Source organism: Choloepus didactylus, chromosome 15, assembly GCF_015220235.1.
Source record: "Choloepus didactylus isolate mChoDid1 chromosome 15, mChoDid1.pri, whole genome shotgun sequence".
Lineage (NCBI taxonomy): Eukaryota > Metazoa > Chordata > Mammalia > Pilosa > Megalonychidae > Choloepus > Choloepus didactylus.
The window spans coordinates 6,212,140-6,233,728 of record NC_051321.1 but is presented as its reverse complement, the minus strand read 5'-3'; the positions used below and the strand labels follow the sequence as shown (position 1 = coordinate 6,233,728).

Here is a 21,589-nt window from a genome sequence, read left to right as displayed (position 1 = left end):
TGTGCTTCACAATATGACAATGGGCCTGGTTTAAGTAAAACCTCAAATTCTTAATCACAATAATAACAAATAAAGTTAGGGCAACTGTAGTAAGTTTAAAGCACCCTTTTCTCTTCAAGGACATCATGTCTTTAGGTAGAGGTCTTTCATTTCTCTAAAGAAATGTAACTGAATCGTTCTATCTTTAAAATGATGAATTTAGTTAAAGGAGGAAAAGCTAAAGCTCTATCCAGCTAATATAATTTATGCAAAATCATGCAATTAGTGATAGCTGTGCTAGATCTTTTTTTCCAAATGCGCCTTTAGTAAAAACCATCATGAGGAGCAGTGCCATCTAATGTAAGTAGTAAACATGGATAGTAAATTATTAATATCTGGTGAGGCATGCAGAACGCAGGACTTCCATTTTTCCTTTGAGCTGCTTGTGCAAATCTGCTGATTGTTTTTGCAAAAACACTGCCAAGATAATTATAAACTTTTCTTTGAAAAGTAACATTCAACAGGATATGAACGTCATAAATAGCATGACATGAATAGTAAAAACCAAGGCTTTCCACCTCTGCAAAGTGAAATGATGGGCACTTTTGGCTCAATCTCTAGTATCAGCTTAATAAGGTTAAGTCATTTCCATCCATGTACTACTCATTGGAAATGGCCCAGGTCAGGGGATTTGGGTGGTATTTTTCAATCAAGTCGCCAGCACTGTAACCTTGACAGTCACCCACTGGGATCATGGAAAGGTACCTCCCAGCAAGTCCTTTTTTAAAGGAAAACCACCTGGGACCACGACGTCTCCCCTCTGCCAGCCTGTGTAGTCTTGTGCAGTGAACGCTTGGGTCCTGAGCCAAGGCAGGGCTCCCTCAAAGTTCCAAACCACTCTTGCCAGTTCCAACCAGGGATGCTTCTGCAGAATTTGAGTGCCTAAGCAGACAAGGTCAAATTAAACGGCTTCACTGCTGATTCTGGCTCGGGGGCCCAGAGAACGTCCAGTTTCCCAACACAGACCTGCGGTAGGAAGAGGGGTCTGCGCCGGAGCCCTGCTCAGTAAATGGGCAAAAGGCACCCATTTTCTCCCCTATTTACTCCCGGAGGTGTCTCTCCTCCCCCACTCCTGGCATCCCCTTATCGCTAGCTCCATCTCCCTGTGGCTTATTTTTGGGTAGTAGAATGCTGAGGTCACAGGGAGAGGCTCTTTATCCCAATGATGGAGACGCCAGCCAGAACCCTGAGCATGAACCAGCAAGACGCAGACTCTCGCTCCTGACTTGGGCTCCAGGCGCTTCCCCAGCCGCGGGCCGCCCGCCGGCTCCCTCCTCTCCCCGGCCCTCGCCACCCACTCGCCCGCCCGCCAGCCCGCCGGCTCGGTCTGCAGCATTGGTTCGTTTCCCACGCGTGTCCCGCTCTGAGAGGGGATACCAGGCACCCGGGAGCCCCGCGGGCGCCGACCCCGGCCCGCAGCCCGCGAAGGTGCCAACCCGGCGAGCTCTGGCGCCACGGGCGGAGACGGGCATCTCACGTGTGCCTCTACCTGCCCTCGCTCCAGCTCGCGCCTCCGCTCGGCGGCCAGCACCAGGGCCCTCTGCTCGGACTCATCCCCCCCGAAGTTAATCGGCCGTACTTGCCAGTTCGCTTTAGTTTGGGAAATACTTCAACGCCTCGACACGTTCAGGCGAGGCTACCGCCTGGCAGCCCCCGAAACCCGCCGGCTCTGCCTGGCCGGGGCTGTCGGGCGCTCACGAGGCTGTGGCGTTGGTCTCGAGCGCACATCGCAGACGCGCAGCCCCCTTCTCCCCGGCCGTCGCCAAACTTGCCGGACGCCCCTCGGCGACCCGGCCGCGCCAGAGGCGGTTGCGTAACCTCGGCCCCCAGCCCCCGCCCGCGCCCGCCGCCCGGTCCGCTCCCAGCTGCCCCGGCGCGTCCTGGCCCCGGAGCCGCCGCGTCCCCGCCGAAAGCCCGTTTGGGGGGCGAGGACGAGCGCCCGCGCCGGGGTCGGCGCCGTCCAGGCGGTGCGGAGCCCCCGGCCAAGTGCAGCGGCTGCCGGCGCGGGGAGGTGGGCGCGGGGCCCCGCTTACCTTCCGCGGCTTACTGAGAAGTCGAGGTCGGTGCAGCGCCTGGCTCGGGCATGTCTCGCCGCGGACCGGGGCAAGCCTGGCGCGGCTCGGAGCACTCCGGGCAGGGCATCCGCGGCGGGGCTCGCGCGGAGGAAGGCTCGGCGCCGGGGAATTGCCGTGCGCGCCCGCCGCCCGCCCCCTCCCCCGCCGCTGGCCCGGCCCGCCCGGCCCCCGCGCCGCAGCTCGCGTCCCTCCGGCCCTTCTCAGCGCCGCGCGCGGGGAGGCAGCCGCTCGGCCGGCTCCGGGGACGCCCGCGCGCTCGCTCGCTCGCGGCGTGGCGGAGCCAGCCACAGCCACCCGGCGCCGCGCTCCTCCGATGTCCTCATTTACTGCAATTGTCTTCGGCGAGATCTCGGAGCCGGGCCCGGGAGGCGGGGGCGGGGATGGGGAGGGAGCGGGAGGGAAGTCCTTTCCGCCGCCCCTGGGTCCCGGGCACTCCGCGGAGCCCGGCGTCCGCTGGGGAGAGGGCGCCCCGAGCCGCGCGCCAGCCGCCTGTGCGCCCGGCTGGCACCGAGGCGGGCGGAGCCCCGGCCGCGGGGCGGGGGCGGGGGCGGCGCAGGGCCGGGCCGCGGGCGTGGGGTGGGGGGATCTGGAGTGAAGGGAGCGGGAGGGTGTAGAGCAGCCCCTCCGCGGCGCCCGAGCTGAAGCTGAAGGCGGAGGAGGTGCAAGGAGCCGCTGGCGGCTGCCGCCAGTCTGCGCGCGGGGCTCCACCGCGGCGAGTCCTCGGGCTTTCTGGGCTGCAGGCGGCGCTGCGCGGCCCGGGAACTTGTTGAGCCTGCCCGCGGGCCGCCTCTGGAACAGCAGGCGGGCGGGGGACCCCGCGTTTCCTCTTGGGGAGGGTCGCTAGGGAACCCGCGCGATGGCTACCTGCTGTGCCAAGCCGCCCAGCCCAATTGGGCTTTAAAACGTCAGCGCGTATCTTAGGGTCCAAGGCTCCTGTCCCCTCACCTGCGATTGCAGCTTCCTAGAGGCCCAGGGGGTCACCGGCCGGCGCGTTTCAGCGCTGGGTCCACTCCCAGTGGCGGCCCCTCCAAGTGGGTCCTGGAGCAGATTCGCTGAGTGGCCTGAGAACTGAAGTGGGAGTGCCGACCCAGGTCTTTAGCCCGCTGACATTTGGGAATCACTCCAGAGCAGCGCCACTGCTGTTCTGAATCAAGACCCCCCTCCCCCCGACACGCACACCACCCACCTGCAGACACCCCAGGGCACAGGCTGAGTTTGTTTCTGGGCAGAGTTGAGCTCACTTGAATCCTTGGCAGCTGGGATCGGGGATCCGTGAGGAGGGACCCCCGCCCCCCAATCCATTAGTACCTCCTGGGTGCTTCTGAGCTCAGATCAGCTGAGCCGGGGACCTCGCCATTTCCTGCAGACCTTAATGCTGATGCCTGGGCCTGGGTCTCAGCAGTGAACTGACCACCGATCTCCTGGGTCCCTAAATTTACCCTGGCCTGGGGCTGGAAGTTCATTCTCCTTCAACACACTTGAAAGTAACTACATTTGTTAGTCTGACTAATTTCCAAGAAAAGAAATGGAGGCCTGGAAGGCATGAGGCTTAGGGAGAGATTTGGGAGAAGTGGGAAGGGTCTGAGTCCCACCTGCCTCTCCAGACACAGAGGCGCATATGCTTACGTTTCCTCTACATCCCTGAATCCTTGCAACTAGCACCAGCCTTGTGCCTGGTTGGGAACAATTGCTCATCATTGTTCATTTAGCCGAACAGAGCCTGGCACGGTGCTTTATATATAAGAACATCTGTTCTTTACAAATAGTTTTATTTGAAATGCTTTATTTGTCTATCTGTGGCCCCTTGGGGTGATATGCCCAGACATTCCAGAAGAAAACTATCCTAAAATGCTCTCCTATCCCCTCTTCCCTCTCAGCATTCTTCATGAGCCTCAGGCATCCAAATATATGCAGGAAGGGGGACCTGAACCTGTGGATCCAAACTCGGTCCACCTTGATGTTTTTCATCTCCCTTCTTAACCCAGATCCTCCAAGTTTTAGCTTATTTACTTCTCAGCTGGCTAGTGAGGCTGGAGGGAGCTGATCTGCAAGATCGCCCGGGGGATGTGCGAGCAGCCTGGAAATCTGCAACCCTCTATTCTGCCTGGACAGGGACTGATGTTGGGGTTATATAGGACCTGGGGACATTTAATGCCAGGAGGGAGGGATTACCAGCTCTGACCCCTCCAAAATCCCCTCCTCCATGATATGCACTTGCAACTGTTTGCTCCAGGAATTCTCCCATGATCTGGGCGAACTGTCTGTAAATCTTGCTTTATTGCTAATCCATAAAAATCGAAACCTGCCCTCCATCTCTTAAACATGTCACTGTAAATAAAGCTGCCAGGAACTCCTGAAATTGTGCTGGTAGTAATGGAAAGCTAAATTTTTAGGGGCCGTGAGTGAAAACAGATAAACTTAAATGTATGCACAGCAGGACAGAACCCACCCACAGGCAGCACTTGGAGCTGGGAGACAGCGGCTTGGAGAACCATGTTATTTGAGATCCACATGATCTATAACTCCAGAAAGAAAATGAAAAGCTATAATTGGCAGGTTGGAAATCCCACTTATATAAGGTGAATTTAATTGAGCTTTGTAGTATCACCAAGACTGCTTTTAGTTTTTCAATTGTGTTGTAGTCTTACATGGTTTTTCTAAGTCTGTTAAAACCATTGGTATCTCCCCAGCTTTTTCCAAGTAAGAACTCAGTTGCCTATTGTATCACTTAAGTGCAAGGCTTCCAACATCACAAACCAAAATACTGACAAAAATTTGTCTCACATCCTACCTGTATGTATGACCAGATAGTCTTCCGGTGTGACATTGATGGGTCTTTGTGCTCTAGTCTCTGAAGCAAGCATTTGTGCTTGTGCCTGGCTGGGCAACCACGTTTCTGCCCACAGAGTCCTGTTGTCTTATTTTGTGTGTTGTGTTTGTGTGTGTGTGTGAGATGGAGAGATGTGTGCGTATTTTTTAGAATGAGTTGTTAGGTTTAGTTCCTTCAGAAAGAGTTAAACTTGGAAGAAAGTAGATTCATTTAAGGAATCAGTATCAGTTGGATTCTTATATTTGGTTTTGAGATTTTTGCTGAGAGAAAAGCAGCTACTTTTCAAGTGGGAGTTCCTGAAAGCAGAGGCACTCAAAGAATAAAAATACAGGAAAGTACAAGACAGTTGACTAAGCAAAATATCCAAGTTTCTCTTCTTTTGACTTCTTGGAAGTGTGCAGATGTTGTGCGAAGAACTTGCTGGAATTCTAGCCCCATTGTGTATTGAGTTTTGGAGTCTCAATTTCCACATTAAAAAGACAAGAATGTACAAGGTGAGGGTGTACAAGAATGTTCATAACTGTTTTGTCCATATTAGCCTCAAACTGGAAATAACCCAAATATCCTTCAACATGGAATGATTAAAATTTTTTTCATATATTTAAAGGTGGAGTACTACACAGCAACAAAAAAGAACTAACTACTGATACATGCAGCAGACTGGATAACTTTCACAAAACTTTTCTAGAACAAAAGAATGTATATTGCATGATTCCATTTCAGTGACATCCAAGAATGAGCAAAAGTTATCAATGGTCATATATCAGAATAGTGGTTTCCTTTGGAACATACTAACTGGGCAGGGCAACGGTACCTTCCATGATGCTAGAAATGTTCTGTATCTTGTAGTAGGTGGTTGCAGAGTTGTATATGTGTGTAAAATTTCATCATGATGTTCTCTTGTCTTAGTCTGACCCCATTCGCTTGGGAATTGGTCTATTCCTTCATTCAAACTGGCTTAATTAGTCAGTGAGATAACCTTGTCTCTACTGAAGCCATTTTCTCCCCAAAACCCAGGTTAGAGGGGTGTCTGGAAAGAGATGTTTCTCTAGATATCTCATTCAGCTACATATTAAAACCTTCTTTGGGGGCTGCTGATGCCATCCATCCTGACCGACAGACACAGCCGTGACAGTTCATTCTGGAAACGATTTTCCTACTTCGTGCTTAGATGTTCTATCTAAAGCGGCTCTCAGGTGGACCTTCAGTCTGTGGTGAGCAGGTTGCGTCCTCCAATTCAGAAGCTGTGACAGCAGATCAACTGGTGCTCAAGTCGTGCAGGGGAAAGGTAAGTGAAGTCAACTTGAAGCTATAGGGTAGAGCTCAGTACCTTCAAAGCATGGTATTTTGCTCTTTCAAGAGCAAGACGGATGTCACGCTCAGAAGGCGTGCAGGCCACAGCTCGTTGTCTCTTGCCTAAAGATCTGTGAGGAGCCCTTCTGAGTCGTTCCCTTTGCATTTCCGCCAAGCTGTCTGCCTTTGCTGCCCTCTTTCTGGAGTGACTTCCTGAGAGTAAGAGCCTCCCTCTGTGTAAAGCCCCTACCTGTGGCTGTTCCATTGACGTGGCAACAAAGCAATGCCCCCTTCTGATTGGAAACAAAGCTGTGTTTCTGAAGCCCTGGGCCATACTTTGGGGATCTCACCCCCCTCCTTTCCCTCCCATTCTTCTTTCCTCTCCTTGATGAGTTTAGACGTGGTTTATTGTCCAGGAATCCAATTCGGCTTGGAAAATACTGAACATCCCAAAGACTCCTTGCAATCCCTAGTTCTTCATAATGCATCATTCTGTATCAAATTCATCCGTAGGAAATGGAAGGCTTTCGTTTTTAAAGAGAACAAAAGTGGCTCAAGGTTGTCTTTAGCACATCATACAACAGAGTCAGGAAGACATTAGAAATGATGAGGCAGCCATTGGCTCCTGGCTCTGTCTTTCCGCACTCAAAAGCCTTCGTTTGCCAGGCTGTGGTCACACCCAAAGACCTTCCCCCACTCAGCCATTTCCCCCTCTTGTTCTTTAGGTGGGCTTGCTGAGGAAATAAGCAAGTATACTTTCTCTTGCTGACCTTTGTTTTGTCAGACTGGATGACGGGGTCTCTGGGTATTCTCAGGAGCAACCCTCTTCTGAATGAGGCCCCTCCAGCAGGAGTAGATGGCTAAAGGGGTTTTCTTCCTCTCTGCCAGTAGTGCCACCCACCCCTTGGAGCCCACTAACGCCACACACTCATAAAGCAGGTATGTGCTCTTCGGCTAGGCCAAAAAGTGATACCTTTGACCAGAGCTAGGTTCAGAAGGGATAAAAGTTGCTTTCAGATTTCAGTGTCTGGCCTGCTCGTCCACTTTGCTGGTGTCAAGACTGTTGGCCCTGCCCCTCCCCGGGCCGTCTGCCCTGGTGCACAAAGGGGGATGTCACAGGAAGCCCCATGCTCTTCCACAGCTCAGTGTGGTGGCCGGTGCTTGCCCTGAGGTGTCAGGTCCAGGAACTTCCTTATTTGCTCTCCATCTCCACCTTAGGTTTCACAGACAGGGAGGAGGGATATGGGAAAGAAGGGGAAGAAAAGGGAACCCTCTGTATTCCACTTTTGTCCCTCCTGGACCCTTTTTGAGTACCAGACTTTGACAGTAAGGAAGCCTACCTTTTGTTGTCTGCCCACGGGGTGCCAGGCACCTGGTATATCCTGCTCTGTCCCCTTTATTCTCACCCAACAGCCACATAGTAGGACCAAGTACACACTCTTTTTTACAGATGAAGAGCAGAAAAGTTGAGTAGCTTCTCTAAGGTCACAAAGCTAGGAAGTGATGGATCCTTGATTCAAATCCAATCCTGCTTGATGCCACAATGCAACACTGTCCCACTCCGGTTATTATCCTAATGTGACCTTGAGATTTGCCCGTTGACTGCAGTTATAATTTAGGGTGACTCTGTTTGGAAGGTTTTTGTTGACCATTACTTAGGCATCATGGTCCTCCCTGAGGACTGGCATTCACCAGCACAAGCCCCTCCTGGTACTTTTGAGAGACTCTGGGTGAGTACCTGTGTCCAGGTTCTTGGGGTACCATCTTGGCTTTCTCAGGGGGCAGCTTCTTTCCAGAAATGCCAACTGCTACCTCTTGGTCCTCACAAAGCAGGCAGTAGGCCCCTGCTGGAGGGTGAGACCTTTCCTTGGGTATTTTACCTTTATTCCCATGCCTTATCAGCTCCCTGTATCAGTTACACTTGGAAATAAAAATAGTCACTGGAACCACAATCAGCTCATATTCGGATGGCACTTGATTCTTCTCCAAGCATTGTCAATGACATTATCACACATTTTCTCCATTGAATAACAGCTATTAGAATGATCCATCATAATATATATTCCACAAATAGCACCAAAGACCGTATCATACTCTTATTCTGCCAGGTGTCACAGAAGTGTATTATTGTGGCCTTTCAATTCCCAGACTCCCTGTTGGTGCTCCCGTCACTGACTTCCAGTCAGAGTGGACAAGAGAGGGGCTTCTGTTTTTTTCTGATGGTTTGCACACTGTACATATATTTATAATTACCTACCCTAGACGTTTTTATGCTTTCAGTGCAATAAAATATTTTGTGAATTTAGGTCTAAGAACCGATTACCTGACTTAGTGGTTGTATTTACGTGGTAGCGTGGACAGGGATGATGTGGTACTAAGCTACTCAGCAGTACAAAGCAAGCGTTTTTTTGTAATGCCACCAAATTCCCAAAATGAGGAGTACAGAATCTTTAAAAACTTTAATTCTTGAGTTCTAATATTGCTGTTATATTGGGTGACCTCTGAGGTCACCCAGATTTCGGTCCCATGTTGTTCATAAATATTTTCCTTTTTCATATTTTTGGATCCTTGGGGAATTAAATTGCTCATTACTCTAATTCCACTGCATGGGAGGGTTGTGGATATTCCTGTTTCCAATTTGCCTAATTTGTGTTTTGGCACGTTGTGGAGCTCTGTTGTGTTATAAATATGCACGCTGCCTTAGAAGTTCCCTTCTGGGTTCTCATCTATTATTACTGTTCTGCATCTAACCAACTTTCAAGTAATGATCAAAATCATGTTTTAACACATCTCTTACGTAATTTTAATGTCTTCCTAGATTAGAGAAAAGCAAGAAATTAATTTTGTTTTTCAATTGTTGCTTAGTATTCTTCCTTCTTTCCTTTTCTTTATTTCCTTCTTTCTTTTTATTATTATCATCATCATTATTATTATTATTTAATATTACTAGGCAAAATCCTTACAGTTAGAATGTGGGTGTAATAGTCATGGGTTAATCTGCCTCTTGTGTCTTGGTGGTCACAGCTTCTCTCAGGAGGGGTCCCCCGGTCTTCCTGTTGCGGCCGAGGGAGGGTTCTCAGATCCCAGCACATTCATTTTATTCAAGTGAGGGAGCCATATCATATACAAACCTTTTTCTTTTTGTGTTCATTGGTCATCTGTTTCATGGAATTAAAGGAAAAATTAGATCATCAGTGCCTTTAAAAAAAAGTAAATAAAGTTAAGGTGTGAATTTGGAAACTGAATCACCAAAAAGATGCAATAGCAATATTAAAGAAATAGTTTAAAGGAGATCCTAATTCATTCCATGTTGTTCTCAATGTGATCCCCTAATGACATTTGTTTCAGAATGTGTCACATGTTGAAAGTGGTCACTAGGGTCGGGCGTTGAAGAAATAAGGGAGGGTTGTGGAGACTGTGGCAGGTGGTGGCCACGATGGCCGCTCTCGACCACAGTCCAACATGTCGTCCTTACACACAGTTTGTCTCTTGGTGGACTGTTTCCCATTTCAGATCTCTGCCCATCTGAATGTAGCTCACTTTGCTCGATGCCATCAGCACAGACAACTTAAAGTTACCCTTTTGTTAGGATGTCTTGGACTACGAGCATTCTAGTTCCAGTAGAAGACGAAATTCATTGATGATTTGTTTTGTTCACTGGACCCAAGCATGAAAATGAAGAAATTCATTTTAATGGTATATTTTTTCTTCCCCCAGCAGAGTAAATATTGTCACATGACATTTTCAGTGATGCTTCTGAGTCCCTTAAAATAAGACCTGTGATTCAGTCACACCGTGAAAATGGTAGAGAGCCAACATCTTCACCTGCGGATTCATAAGTTACTGCCTCTTTCCTTTTTAGTCCCTGGGTGTTAATGAACATTTTCACCTCCAGAGCGTTCTCTGCCTGGATACAGCCTGGACGAGAGACTGTGGCTCAGGCTGCCTGCTTTGGACCCCGGGTCTCAGCTTCGAGAATTCTGGCTCCTTTTTTGTGGGTGAAGTACATGAATTCAGTTTGATGTTTTAGACAACCTGTGATGAGAAAACAGGGGAGGCAGCCTAAAGCTGAGGTTCCCTCACAGCGCCCCGAGTTTGGTAACCGGCCCGTCTTGGTTTCCTAAGCGGACGGAGGGGAATCCCTTCCCAGCGTAGAGCAGGCAGTTTTCCGAAGGAAGGTTTTCCTTTCGTGTATCAGACTCGGGTAGAGTCCTTTGTTGAATCTCTTGCTTTTTTGATGTAAGTACATACTTTGTTAAGACTTAAAGAACATTTTAAAACATTGCTGAAGTGAAATCAGCATATGCAATGCATTGGGCAAGATGTTGAAATGTGGATGATGTTAGCCAGGAAATTTAAATCAACCCTTCAAAAGCAGACCCAGTATTTACATGCCATGTAAAATGTCAGTAGCTACTATGGACTTCCCAATTGTCAATTTCTTGACAAGTATGCATAATCTCTACATTTGAATATAGAATAGCACCGGTATTTTAAAAGAGTTATTCATCCACGGTATAACTCATTTTAAGTAATGCCTTGTATGAAAGGGAAGGTACCTGGTGTGACTATACACTTTACTAAGAGCTCATTTTGATTAAGGATGCCTTTGAATACACTCTCCTGCTCTTTCCTTCATCCCTCCCTCCCTCTCCCTCTCTCCCTCTCTCTCTCTCCTCTCTCTCTCCTCTCTCTCTCCCAGGTGCTTAGAGAGACTCAGCTTGTCAAAAATAACCAAATAAATGACTTTATAGAACTGCATCTATGATATCAAGTGCTACCTACCGTATATTCCTGTGTATATGTGTGTATGAATTGCCTCTACACCTGCAGTTCCACAAGTGGTTTTGGTGGGCTCCTGCCTGTGTTCTGTGGGCAAGGCCTGACGGAACTTGGGCTACCAGCATGGGACCTAGGTCTCTTGAGTTCACTGAAGTCCTCTTCTACCTCCTGGGTGGCAGAAATTAGAGCCCCCCAAGCAGAAGTTGATGCATCTCCAAAGGGAGGCACCATGCGCAGTGCTTTATACTTTTTGCTCTCGCTTTCTTCTCCTCGGCAACAGGAAATGTTCATGTGATTTGTAAACTGAAGAGTTGGGCCTGTAGCACAGTGAGTTTCCTTGCCTGCTCCACTTTCCAAAGTTTTGCTAAATTGAAAGCTCTAATGTGCTTTGTCTTAGTACTCATACAGGCCTTGTCCGGTTTGACCTAAATTGTAATTTATTCCTGTTTTTAGGATAGCCAATGCTCTCGTTCCCCACATGTATATGGGCTTATTGATTTATTAAGTGTTTTATGGAAAATACATGCTAACTTCTCGATAAATGACAAGTCACCTCTGGTCCTGTTCTCTGTGAGATGCAGGCAGGTTTTAGGTAGAATCTCTCCTCCATCAACTATTATTACAGACTGGGCTTTGGAGGGAAAATAGAAAAACTCAACCTTGCCAAGTCGCCATTCTAGAGCTTTCTGTGAATTAGCACTTAATCCTCCTGCAAGCTTTGTGAGTGTAGAGGCTGTTATCAGCACCATTTGTCAGACCAGGAAACAAGCACAGAGGGGTCAACAAGCATGACTAAATCAACAATCTCACATAGAATCTGTGGGCAAGAGTTTGAAGGTGAGTAGGCATCATTTCCAGAAACACCAGATAGCAGTTCAATTTTCAGTGAGGCAAAACACAAATGTGTTTTGACCCCACTTCTTTTTGACTTAGACCTTAATGAATCAATATCACTTTTGGAAGAGCTCAAAAAGAAATCTTTTTTCCCTGAGGAAGACAGAGCAGCACTCATTCTTGTATACATTGAGATCACAGATTTATCATCACAAATGGGAATTGCTTCAATAGGCACCTGCCTTTGGTAGCTAATTGTTGATAGAACAGTTGACAGCAGGGGTCATAAACATTTTCTTAAATGTATTTGGCTTTGTGGGTCATAAGAACTCTGTTATGAATGCCCAACTCTGCTGACATCGGATGAAAGAAACCACAGACAGTATGTAAACAAGTGGGCGTGACTGGGTTCCGATAAAACTTTATTTACAAAAACAGCAGGTGGGCAGATTTGCCAACTCCTGGTTCGTAGCATAATTGTTCTGAAGAGTTTTGATACCATATGGATCCCCAAATTTTCAGGATAAATTACTAGATCATTTGACTCACCACAAGAAAATATAACATGTCCCCTTTTGGTTCTCATGTGCACTTAATTCCAGGCTAAACCTTTGTGACGCAACTGTTTGACTATTGATATTTGAGTAGCAAACAACAGTCGTGTGCCTCTGGATTCATGTTCTTGAAAAAAGCTGGTACTAGAAACATCTTTGTCATTGATGTACCAGAACTTTGTTTTTCTGGTTGTGGGAATACTCTAGTTATTAGAACCAAAATGCAGGAGAACCTTCAAAGGGAATGAGTACACAGGGCTGTGTGGTGACTTTGCCCTTCCACTGTTTCTCTGGCTGAGCACTACATGAGTTGGGACAAGACAGCCTGGACAGTTAATATTGGATTTTCATCTCTGACTGATTTATTTAAGTGCTTTATGCAACGAAATGGAGTAGTTTTGCTGTAGGCTTATACCATTGGAGTTATTACGGCGGTTGTTATGATTTATTTTTTTGTTTTGATGGTTTCCAAACAATTGAGATAAATAGTTGAGACTCTGTAATCATTCTCTGTAACTGTATGAAAACTGGTTAAGTGTTACTTAATCTGAATTTTTCACTAACATAAGAATCTATAATCAACCAAAAGTATGTTTTTATGTTGTCTACAACACTTCAGATTTGAATATTAACTGGGAGCAAAGATTTCATGACCATGTATCAGTTTTTTAAACATGCCAAAAATGGTGATCATTTGGTTCAACAAACTTTCATTGTCTGCTGTCACCCACTCGGAAAATTTGACAGTACTATGTCATCTGTCATTGCTTTGCAATAATTCCAAAAGACATATGATAAATTTTTCGTTTACTTTTGTATAGCAATATTTTGTTTTGCCTCTCATTAGGACTGTTGACCTCTTTGATTAATCAGCATTAGGGCATTGCACATTGTGGTATAACTTACCAAATAGTAGTTAATGCAATGCTTCTTGGGGAATGATAGCGCATTTACCTAGTAATGAGAAGCTTAACCTACATTCCATTTTTCTCAAGTGTGTTTAACTGAAAGAAGCATCTTTGAATTTATCTGCTCACCTCATAACTCTTAGAAGCCTTTCAAGTTCCTTTGAATATACAGAGGCAATACTTTGGTCTTCTACTTTACTTCACCCAACAAGGAATGGCAGTTTTGACGACTGGTTTTCATCTTCCTTACAATGAAGCTTCACTTGATGAGTCAGAATGCTTAACTCCTAGAAGTTAGAAGACAATTGAGCTTGCCCTTTGGGAATTAAGGGCGGTGTGTCTGTATGTGTATGTTATGTATGTGTGTGTTAGGAACTAATTTGAGTTTTCATGAAAGAGCAAAATCTGAGGTCATTCTGCATGGGAAAATCTCATACAAGATCTTCTAAAGATTGAAAATAGGAAGAAGGACAAGATGAAGCCACCCGAGAGCAGAGCTGGGTATTTGGTGGCACCTGGGCAGCTTCTGTGATACGGACGGGCAGGTGGAACATCTCACTCCCATTGTCGGGACTCAACGTCCAGCATGGCGGCTCACTGGACAGTAAACCACTGGAAGTGGGCGCTTAAAGGGAGTCATCAAATCCACTTTTTCTTTTTTCCCTGAATGGCACTTCCTTTCATTGTAAAATGATGGATTTGAAAAAGAGAAAAGTAGTAAAAGAAAATGATTCACACCAGAAAGTTCTCTGCCAAATCAGGTGTAAAAATAAATACGTCACACAACTGGGACAATTAAGTATTACACGAGGAATTTATTGGAAGAACTTCAGAGAGTCACAGGGATTACAAACATAATTTCCAGTGCCTTCCTCCATGCTCACCCTCAAATAGTCAGAACCCTCTAAGCAGGTAAATTCAAACTGAGGTCACATTTAATAAAACTGATTTTCATTTCAGCTTGCCCTGATGTGGCTACAAGGGCTTGCAACGCCAATGTGCCATTTGCCAAGGACATGGAGACTTGGGTTTAGGAAATCAAAACTTGGCAGGCCTTCCGATGCAATAAACCATCCTCCCCTGTTTGCAGGCTCTCGGATACGTTATCATGCTAGGCCAATCTTATTCCCCCCTCCCCCATCAGAAAAAAAAGAGGAGAAGATTTCCTCTCTCAGTTTCCTGGTTCCTCCACAGTGAGAATGACATTTTTATGGAGTCTTAAATTCGCTGGTTATTGTCCCATTACCTATAGAAACTACCGTAAAGACTCCATTCGGGCTCCCGTGCACATGTGCCGTGAGCTCATCTCTGCCACATAAAGGGGTCCCCGTGCTCATCTGGGAAGAGCAGCCTCTGCACGTCTCTGCAAACGAATCCCACAGAAGCCGTGGCGCACCAAGGAGGTGGCAGGAGGCATTAGAGGGGCGGTCAAGGGCCCTGCACACGAGAATTTACGGCTAGGCTGGGCGGTGTGATTTGGATAATCCAGTCCCAGGGGGCCTCTCTTTGATTCTCAGGAAATGCTCTCATGTTGGGCTTGGGAAATCGGGGACTGCAAATACGCCAGGACCCAAGTCCAGCCTGCTTCTTCCTGCCTCCTGCTCTGCCTCCTTGAACACTAATCCTCCGCCCGTCCCGTGGCTCGGCTCGCCTCTAGGCTGCTCCTTCCCCCTGCATGTGGTGACACACAGCCGAGCCGGCCAGCGGGAGCCAGGCCAGCCCTTCGTTTGGTCCCTCCCTGCCTGAGCCAGAGCCCAGGAACCTGGGAGCAGGATGACCTCTGCTGGTTTCTCTCTTTCCCGCTTTGTTTTTCTTCCCCGAGGATCCCTCAGTAACATGATGTTTCAAGCAAGAAGCAAATTCTCTCCCTCTACTGCATCACCCTAGGCGTTACTGAATTTCTTTAGAAGAGTCAACTACAGGCTCAGAATATTCCAGTGGCTGATTTCCAAATGACCAATGGCTTCATGACTTCAAAGTATTGCAGCCAGCAGCTCTTTTTTACAAGATCCTTTTTAAAGCTCTTGCTGGGCAACGGAGCCCTGCACAGGATGAAGGCGGGAAGGACAGCTAAGGAGCCTCAAGCTCCAACTGCAGGACCAGCCTCTGGTTTTTCCTGCAACTCACTCAGTGGATGAATGGTCTCGGGTCCCCGGCTGATGGGAGAGAAGCACCAGAATAGTGTGCTCCGAACACTCATCTAATGACCTTGGAGAGCCAACATCGCATCTCCTCGTTTTTCTTTTTATAGATTTGTGAATTTGGGGTCCTGTGATGTGCACTGCCCAGGCTTTGGCACTCCTTGGAGGAATTGAACTGGAACTGTCTGCGTGTCTTTCATTGTCATGTTTGCCTCTGACATTTAACAGTTTTTATTATAGACTCTTTAGGACATTGATTTTTTTTTCCTAGTGGAAATTAAACATTCGGTAATTGGTAAAATAAGAAAAATTCAGACACCATAATTTTATAAAACATACTTAAAATAATGCATGAGCTTGGTGAAAAATTAAGATGGGGTAGCAGGTGTCCAGTTCTGACCCCCAGGCCACGCGCTGTGTGAAAGCAGCGAGTCCTTCCTGGGATGTGCTGAGATACACGCGAGTGTCTGTAAACACCCATCCGTGCCTAACTCCGGTGTCCTTCGCCTGTTTCTCATCGATGTGAATCTTCCAGATTGTTTCCTATCAGTGTAAACAAACCTACTGCATGTTTTAAAGCACTATAGAATATGCCCTTGTTCTAAAATTTGAAAATAGTGCCATTTTTAAAGATTTAAACCTGCAAAAAGAATTAAATTTACTTTTAAGAATACATTTTTTTTTTTTTTTCATCCTTAAAGGAGTCAATGCTTTCAAAACTGAATTTTGTCCTGGGATTTTAAAAAATCAATTTTATTTAATTAAGCCTTTTTTTTTTTTAAATGTTCATCCTGAGTGCAAGCATAATTTGGCTATGAGCCTTGTTTTCAAGGATCCTGAAAATAATATTCTAAAGAAAACAGAATTTTTTAACCCCAGTCTTCTTATTTCTCAGAATTCTGAACATAGTGGCCTTCAGTTACACATCTTCTTGGATAAAGTGTTAAATTACTTCAAGAATCATTTTTGTCTTTGCACTCAATGTAGAAATGTTTAGAAGCACGGTGCCTGAGCCAGTGTGCTGCAATACTGGCTTCATTTCAAGAAAGCATGACTTCATTTTCACACCTGTATTTTGTACTTATGTATGCTTAAAGGTATATATATGTGAGTGTGAATTTGTGAGACAGTTCAAAAATGTGTTTCTCTTGATTGAAAGGTAAAAACGTCCTTGCTATAGTGAGCCTTCAGTTTAGCCGAGGTTGCTGGCTGTCCAGCACCACGTCTGATGCTTTCACATGTCTCACTTCATTTTCACTTCGCCCTTTCTGCACTTTCCGGTCATCTCCATGAGTTTTCCCAGTGCTGATTCTCCAAAGGCCAGTCATTCAGATGCCCTCATTTTGTTGGGGAGTGTTTTGGGTATATGCATAGAATTTTTCTCTCAATGAAGTATCAGTCTACCAAACCCCAAGATATGCCTTTTGGTGATGGAGGCTTCTGTGGTAAGGATGTGCAAAGAACCTTGTTAGTTAGTTAATTTGTTTTCGTCAACAATTTTTCACTTGCTACCAAAAAACCAGGGGGTGGGGATGAAGCAGACATCTGCTGATTTCCTGCATCTTATTTCTATGATGAGTTTCTGCTTCATAAATTTACCTTTGGAGAATGAGTTTTTCAATAGAAAAAAAACATGCAAAATTCTCTTTTTCATAAGTAGTACATGCTTCTTGTAAGGAGGGAAAACAGTAAAATAAGATGTATAAAAGCAAAGATGATCACTTTTCTCAGCCTGCTCCCCGTGCCTCGTCCACTTCAGGCAGCTAAGCTGTGTTGACAACCTGCTGTGTATCCTTAAACCCCTTTCTTCTTGTTCATGTGTACAAGAACTTTTACATATTACAAGCTTTTATATATTCATACCTACTTTATTTACATATATTTCATGAGTAAAATAGAATCTCAGAGTATCGGTTGCGTGGGGGGGGGGATTTTCTTTGTTTTGTTTTTTACAAAGTAAAATTAATCTCTTTACATTGTACTGCAAAATTTTTCCCCCCACTTGGCCAGATAACAAGAACATCCCTACAACTCCATAGCAAAACATAGATCTTAAGTTTTCTTCTACCAGAATATCCTTTAAGAATTCCTCATCTGTCCTTAACAAACCAAAGCTCTGATTTCTACCTTTAGTTTTTCAGAACAAATTTATTAGTTCTAATCGTCTTTGCTGCAAATATATTTGAATTTGTCCTTCATGGTGGAAAAACCATTTTAAACACTACTTGGAAATTAAGTGTTTGAGGCAGTATCATAAGCAATGAGTAGGTTCAGAGAGATAGAAAGAACATTACAGATAATTATCCTTTTTATTTAGAGCTAATAATGACATTTTGAAATGTGTTGGAAAGATTGTCTGGAATGTTCTCATGAAAGATCTGATTTATTCTTTGTAGAATATTTTGGGTACTTCTGAGCCATGATAGTGTTTCTATGATTTGGAATCTTATTTGGGGACATTTTCAAAGTTTTTCTTAAGGTGGTGATATATTCTGCTTAATGAGTTTATCACATAAGAGTGGATAACACTAAGATGAACTTAATGAAAAATGTTTCCTCAATAGCAGTGTTTCCAGAAATTTTAATAAGTCAATATCTAACATGGTTTTTAGAAGAAGGGACAGGAGCTTAGAATTGCCAGATTTTCTAAACCTTCCGGACCTGGGAGCTCTTTATTTATTTATTTTCACTAAGCATGCCATAGCCAGGGCTCCAAGGAACACACTTTGGGAAATGATGGCCTTTGGCTTGGTGCTGCATATGGGGCCTTAAGAGGTTTCTGCTTTCTTTCAGCTGCTCAGTATTGTTCATCTGCATCATTTCTTTCTTTTTTTTTTTTTTTTTTTTTTTGCTTTGGAATGTATCATGCTATGGCAAAGAATACAAATATGTACAATTAAGAAAATAATAAAATGGGCTTGTGTACCACCTCCAATTTAAGTACTTCAGAAGCTCCTCCTACCTCAAAACTACATACCTTTTCCTTTTTCTTATGTGCTCTCTAACCAGATGTGGTCAGAACCTGTCGCTGCAAATGCAGGCATCCCGCCTGGTAACCTTCTCCTCTCCACCCCAGGACTGGAGCAAACATGTGCAGATGCTCATTTTATGACTGTGTGCCCCTTGCCTCAGGGTACGCTGCCCGCCTCTCCAGAGGACTCAGGGCACCCCTTCGCTTCCCACTTCACTCTTTCCTCCTCTGGGACCCATCCCACTATCTTTCTTTATAATGCATCCCCAGCCCACACTCCAAATCCAGGGCAGCATGCTGCTGTAATAATGCTTTCCCTTTTCCCTTGAGCCCTAAGAGCTGGGATTGGCAGTTTGTAAAGCCTGGAGAGCCATTCCTGCCCAGTGGCTTTGTCTTACAGCCCCTGTGCCCTTCGCACTGGCCTCAGGATTCTTGCAGGGTCCAGGTGGAGCTGGAAGACCCAGCAGTGCTCCTGCAATGACCTGTGTCTTGTCCACCCCCACCCTGCTGCGGAAGGGGAGCTGTGTTGAGCCAACTCCGGCACTCTCCGTCTCTCTCTAGCTTCCAGTTCCCTTTGGAACCCAGTGCATCTTCCCAAGATAATTTAGAATAGAAGCTGCAGCTAAATTCTTTTCCCTGTTTATCTTGAGTTCCTTCTAGCAGGTACGAATAATGATAGATTACAAACAAATCGCATTGCCTTGTATTTTTAGACCCCGAAATAGACAGGATTGCTTAGATAATGCTCTTTGACTGATGTGCACTTTTTGTAACCAAATCCCATTCAGAGGATTAAAATATGCTTCTACACAGTTGATCTTGAGATAAATTATACTGAGCTAAAGAAAAGAAGAGGCAGAAAAACCCTACCTACATGTGGGGTGCTATATGGAAATTTTTTAAAATAGTCAAAACTCAACCCTGCAGTTGCCAAAACAAGCAAAGTTGCCCCCCACCCCAGAAGCAACAAGAGTAAAACCACAAAATAAAACTGAGAGTGAGAGCAACATTGCCGTTTTCTTACTCAGTACCCTCAGCCAAAGGGAACCTCAGCACTTCTAATCAAATGTGGCTCTGAATATTCATTTGTGCCTCTGCTACTGAATTATCTAACTGCTCCTCTTCATCTGAAATGTAAATTTATGGAGATGTTTCTCCCCAGTAAATGTATCTTAGCTTTGACAGGAGGATTAATTCAGGGGGATTGAGTGTAATAGAATCCCTGATCTCAGGAAGCCAGGGAAGGGACTGGTTACAGAATTTATGAATGAAATTGTTTTCTAATAGGTAGGTAGTCTGCCTTATCCTTAGGCTACATCAGAGGAAAAACCACAAAAACAAATAAAAAACAAAAACTACCCTTTGGAGTCACTTGTGAGCTATTGGAGACTTTAGAGTCTTACATAGCCAAGTTGGGAAGTAGCAATCTGTGAGTCCTTCTATCAGACTTCATGTGGAACTGGTAACCTGGTAGAAAAAAGAAAGACAAAGTCCTTGAAAACAATCTGAAAGTCCATGATACAGATAATTGGTGGGAAGAGATGAGCAAAAGGGAGAAGGACAACACATTTTTAGAGGCACTGCCAGCTTTTCTTAAAGAGAAGATCACTTGCTAGTTAGTTGTAAGCAACGCTTGGCCTTGAATGTACACCATTCCTGGATCTCAGTAAATGGTCATGAACTTGCATTTCTACAAGTTTGAATTCCATCATTTTTCTTCTTGATAATATTTTGTATTCTGTTTTGCCAGCTTTTCTAGTTTGCTAATGCTGCCAGAATGCAAAAGACCACAAATGGATTGGCTTTTATAAAAGGGGGTTTATTTGGTTACACAGTTACAGTCTTAAGGCCATAAAGTGTCCAAGGTAACACATCAGCAATCAGGTACCTTCACTGGAGGATGGCCAATGGTGTCCGGAAAACCTCTGTTAGCTGGGAAGGCATGTGGCTGGCGTCTGCGCTGTAGTTCTGGTTTCAAAATGGCTTTCTCCCAGGACATTCCTCTCTAGGCCTCAGCTCCTCAAAAATGTCACTCTTAGTTGCTCTTGGGGCGTTTGTCCTCTCTTAGCTTCTCTGGAGCAAAAGTCTGCTTTCAAAGGCCATCTCCAAAATGTCTCCATAAGTTGCAGCTCCTCTCTCAGCTCCTGTGCTTTCTTCAAAGTGTCCCTCTTGGCTGTAGCAAGCTTGCTCCTTCTGTCTGAGCTTATATAGTGGTCCAGTAATTTAAATCAGACCCACCCTGAATGGGTGGGGTCACACCTCCATGGAAATTATCCAACCAAAGGTCTTGTCCACAGTTGATTGAATCACATCTCCATGGAAACACCCAAAGGATTCCCAAATCTAATCAACACTAATATGTCTGCACCCACAAGACTGCATCAAAGATAATGGCATTTTGGGAGACATACTACATCAAAACCAACACACCAGCCTTTTAGCTACTCAGTCCCACAGAGCACACCCAAGTTGGGCAATATACTCAAATAAGGTTTTGCTGGTAATAGGATTCGGATTCGTTAATTTCCTTAAGGCTCTATTCAGCTGCTGAAAATTTGTTTGGCCTTGGTACAAGGTGCTCACAACTGTGTCTGGGTGTAGTTCTCTGAGTTTCTTCTGTTTGTTCACTGGGCTTCTTGAAGCTGTATGCTAATGTCTTTTGTTAAATTGGGGAAGTTTTCTGCCGTTATTTCTTTGACTATTCCTTGACCTGTCCTCTCTTTTCTTCTCCTTCTGGGACTCCCACAATGCATATATTGGTGCATGTGATGGTGTCCCACAGGTCTTTTAGGCTTTGTTCACTCTCCTCATTCTTTTTTCTGTTTCTCAGCCCAAATCATTTCAATTGTCTTTTCTTTGAGTCCACTGATTCTTTTTTTCTGATAGTGCTAATCTGCTGTTGAAACCCTCTAGGGAATTTTTTCATTTCACTAATTGTGGTCTTCAATTCCAGTATTTCTGTTTGGTACCTTTTTATAGTTTCTGTCTCCTTATTGAGATTCTCATACTCATTCTCATTCATTGTTTTCCTGATATCCTTTAGTTCTTTCTCTGTGCTTTCCTTTATCTCCTTAAGCATATTGAAGATCGTTTATTTAACATCTTTGTCTGGTATGTCCCAAGGCTGGTGTACTTTGTTGATGGTTTCTGATGTTTCTCTTG

The 21,589-nt window shown here is 45.4% G+C and overlaps 2 protein-coding genes across 5 annotated transcripts in view; one reads left to right on the top strand and one right to left on the bottom strand.

The window, feature by feature from the left end:
• Nucleotides 1-2,223, bottom strand: part of INSYN2A (inhibitory synaptic factor 2A) — a 57,828-nt gene extending 55,605 nt beyond the window's left edge. For 2 of the 3 annotated variants that reach the window (XM_037804948.1, XM_037804947.1), the window contains exon 1: nt 2,073-2,223. The gene's annotated coding sequence lies outside the window, so the exon portion shown is untranslated. Of the gene's footprint in view, nt 1-777; nt 837-2,072 lie in introns of those variants that run through there. The other variant, XM_037804949.1, reaches the window with a different exon arrangement.
• The window catches only part of DOCK1 (dedicator of cytokinesis 1), a 546,722-nt gene that overhangs the window by 290,174 nt on the left and 234,959 nt on the right, over nt 1-21,589 (top strand). The gene's annotated exons all lie outside the window — the stretch shown is intronic.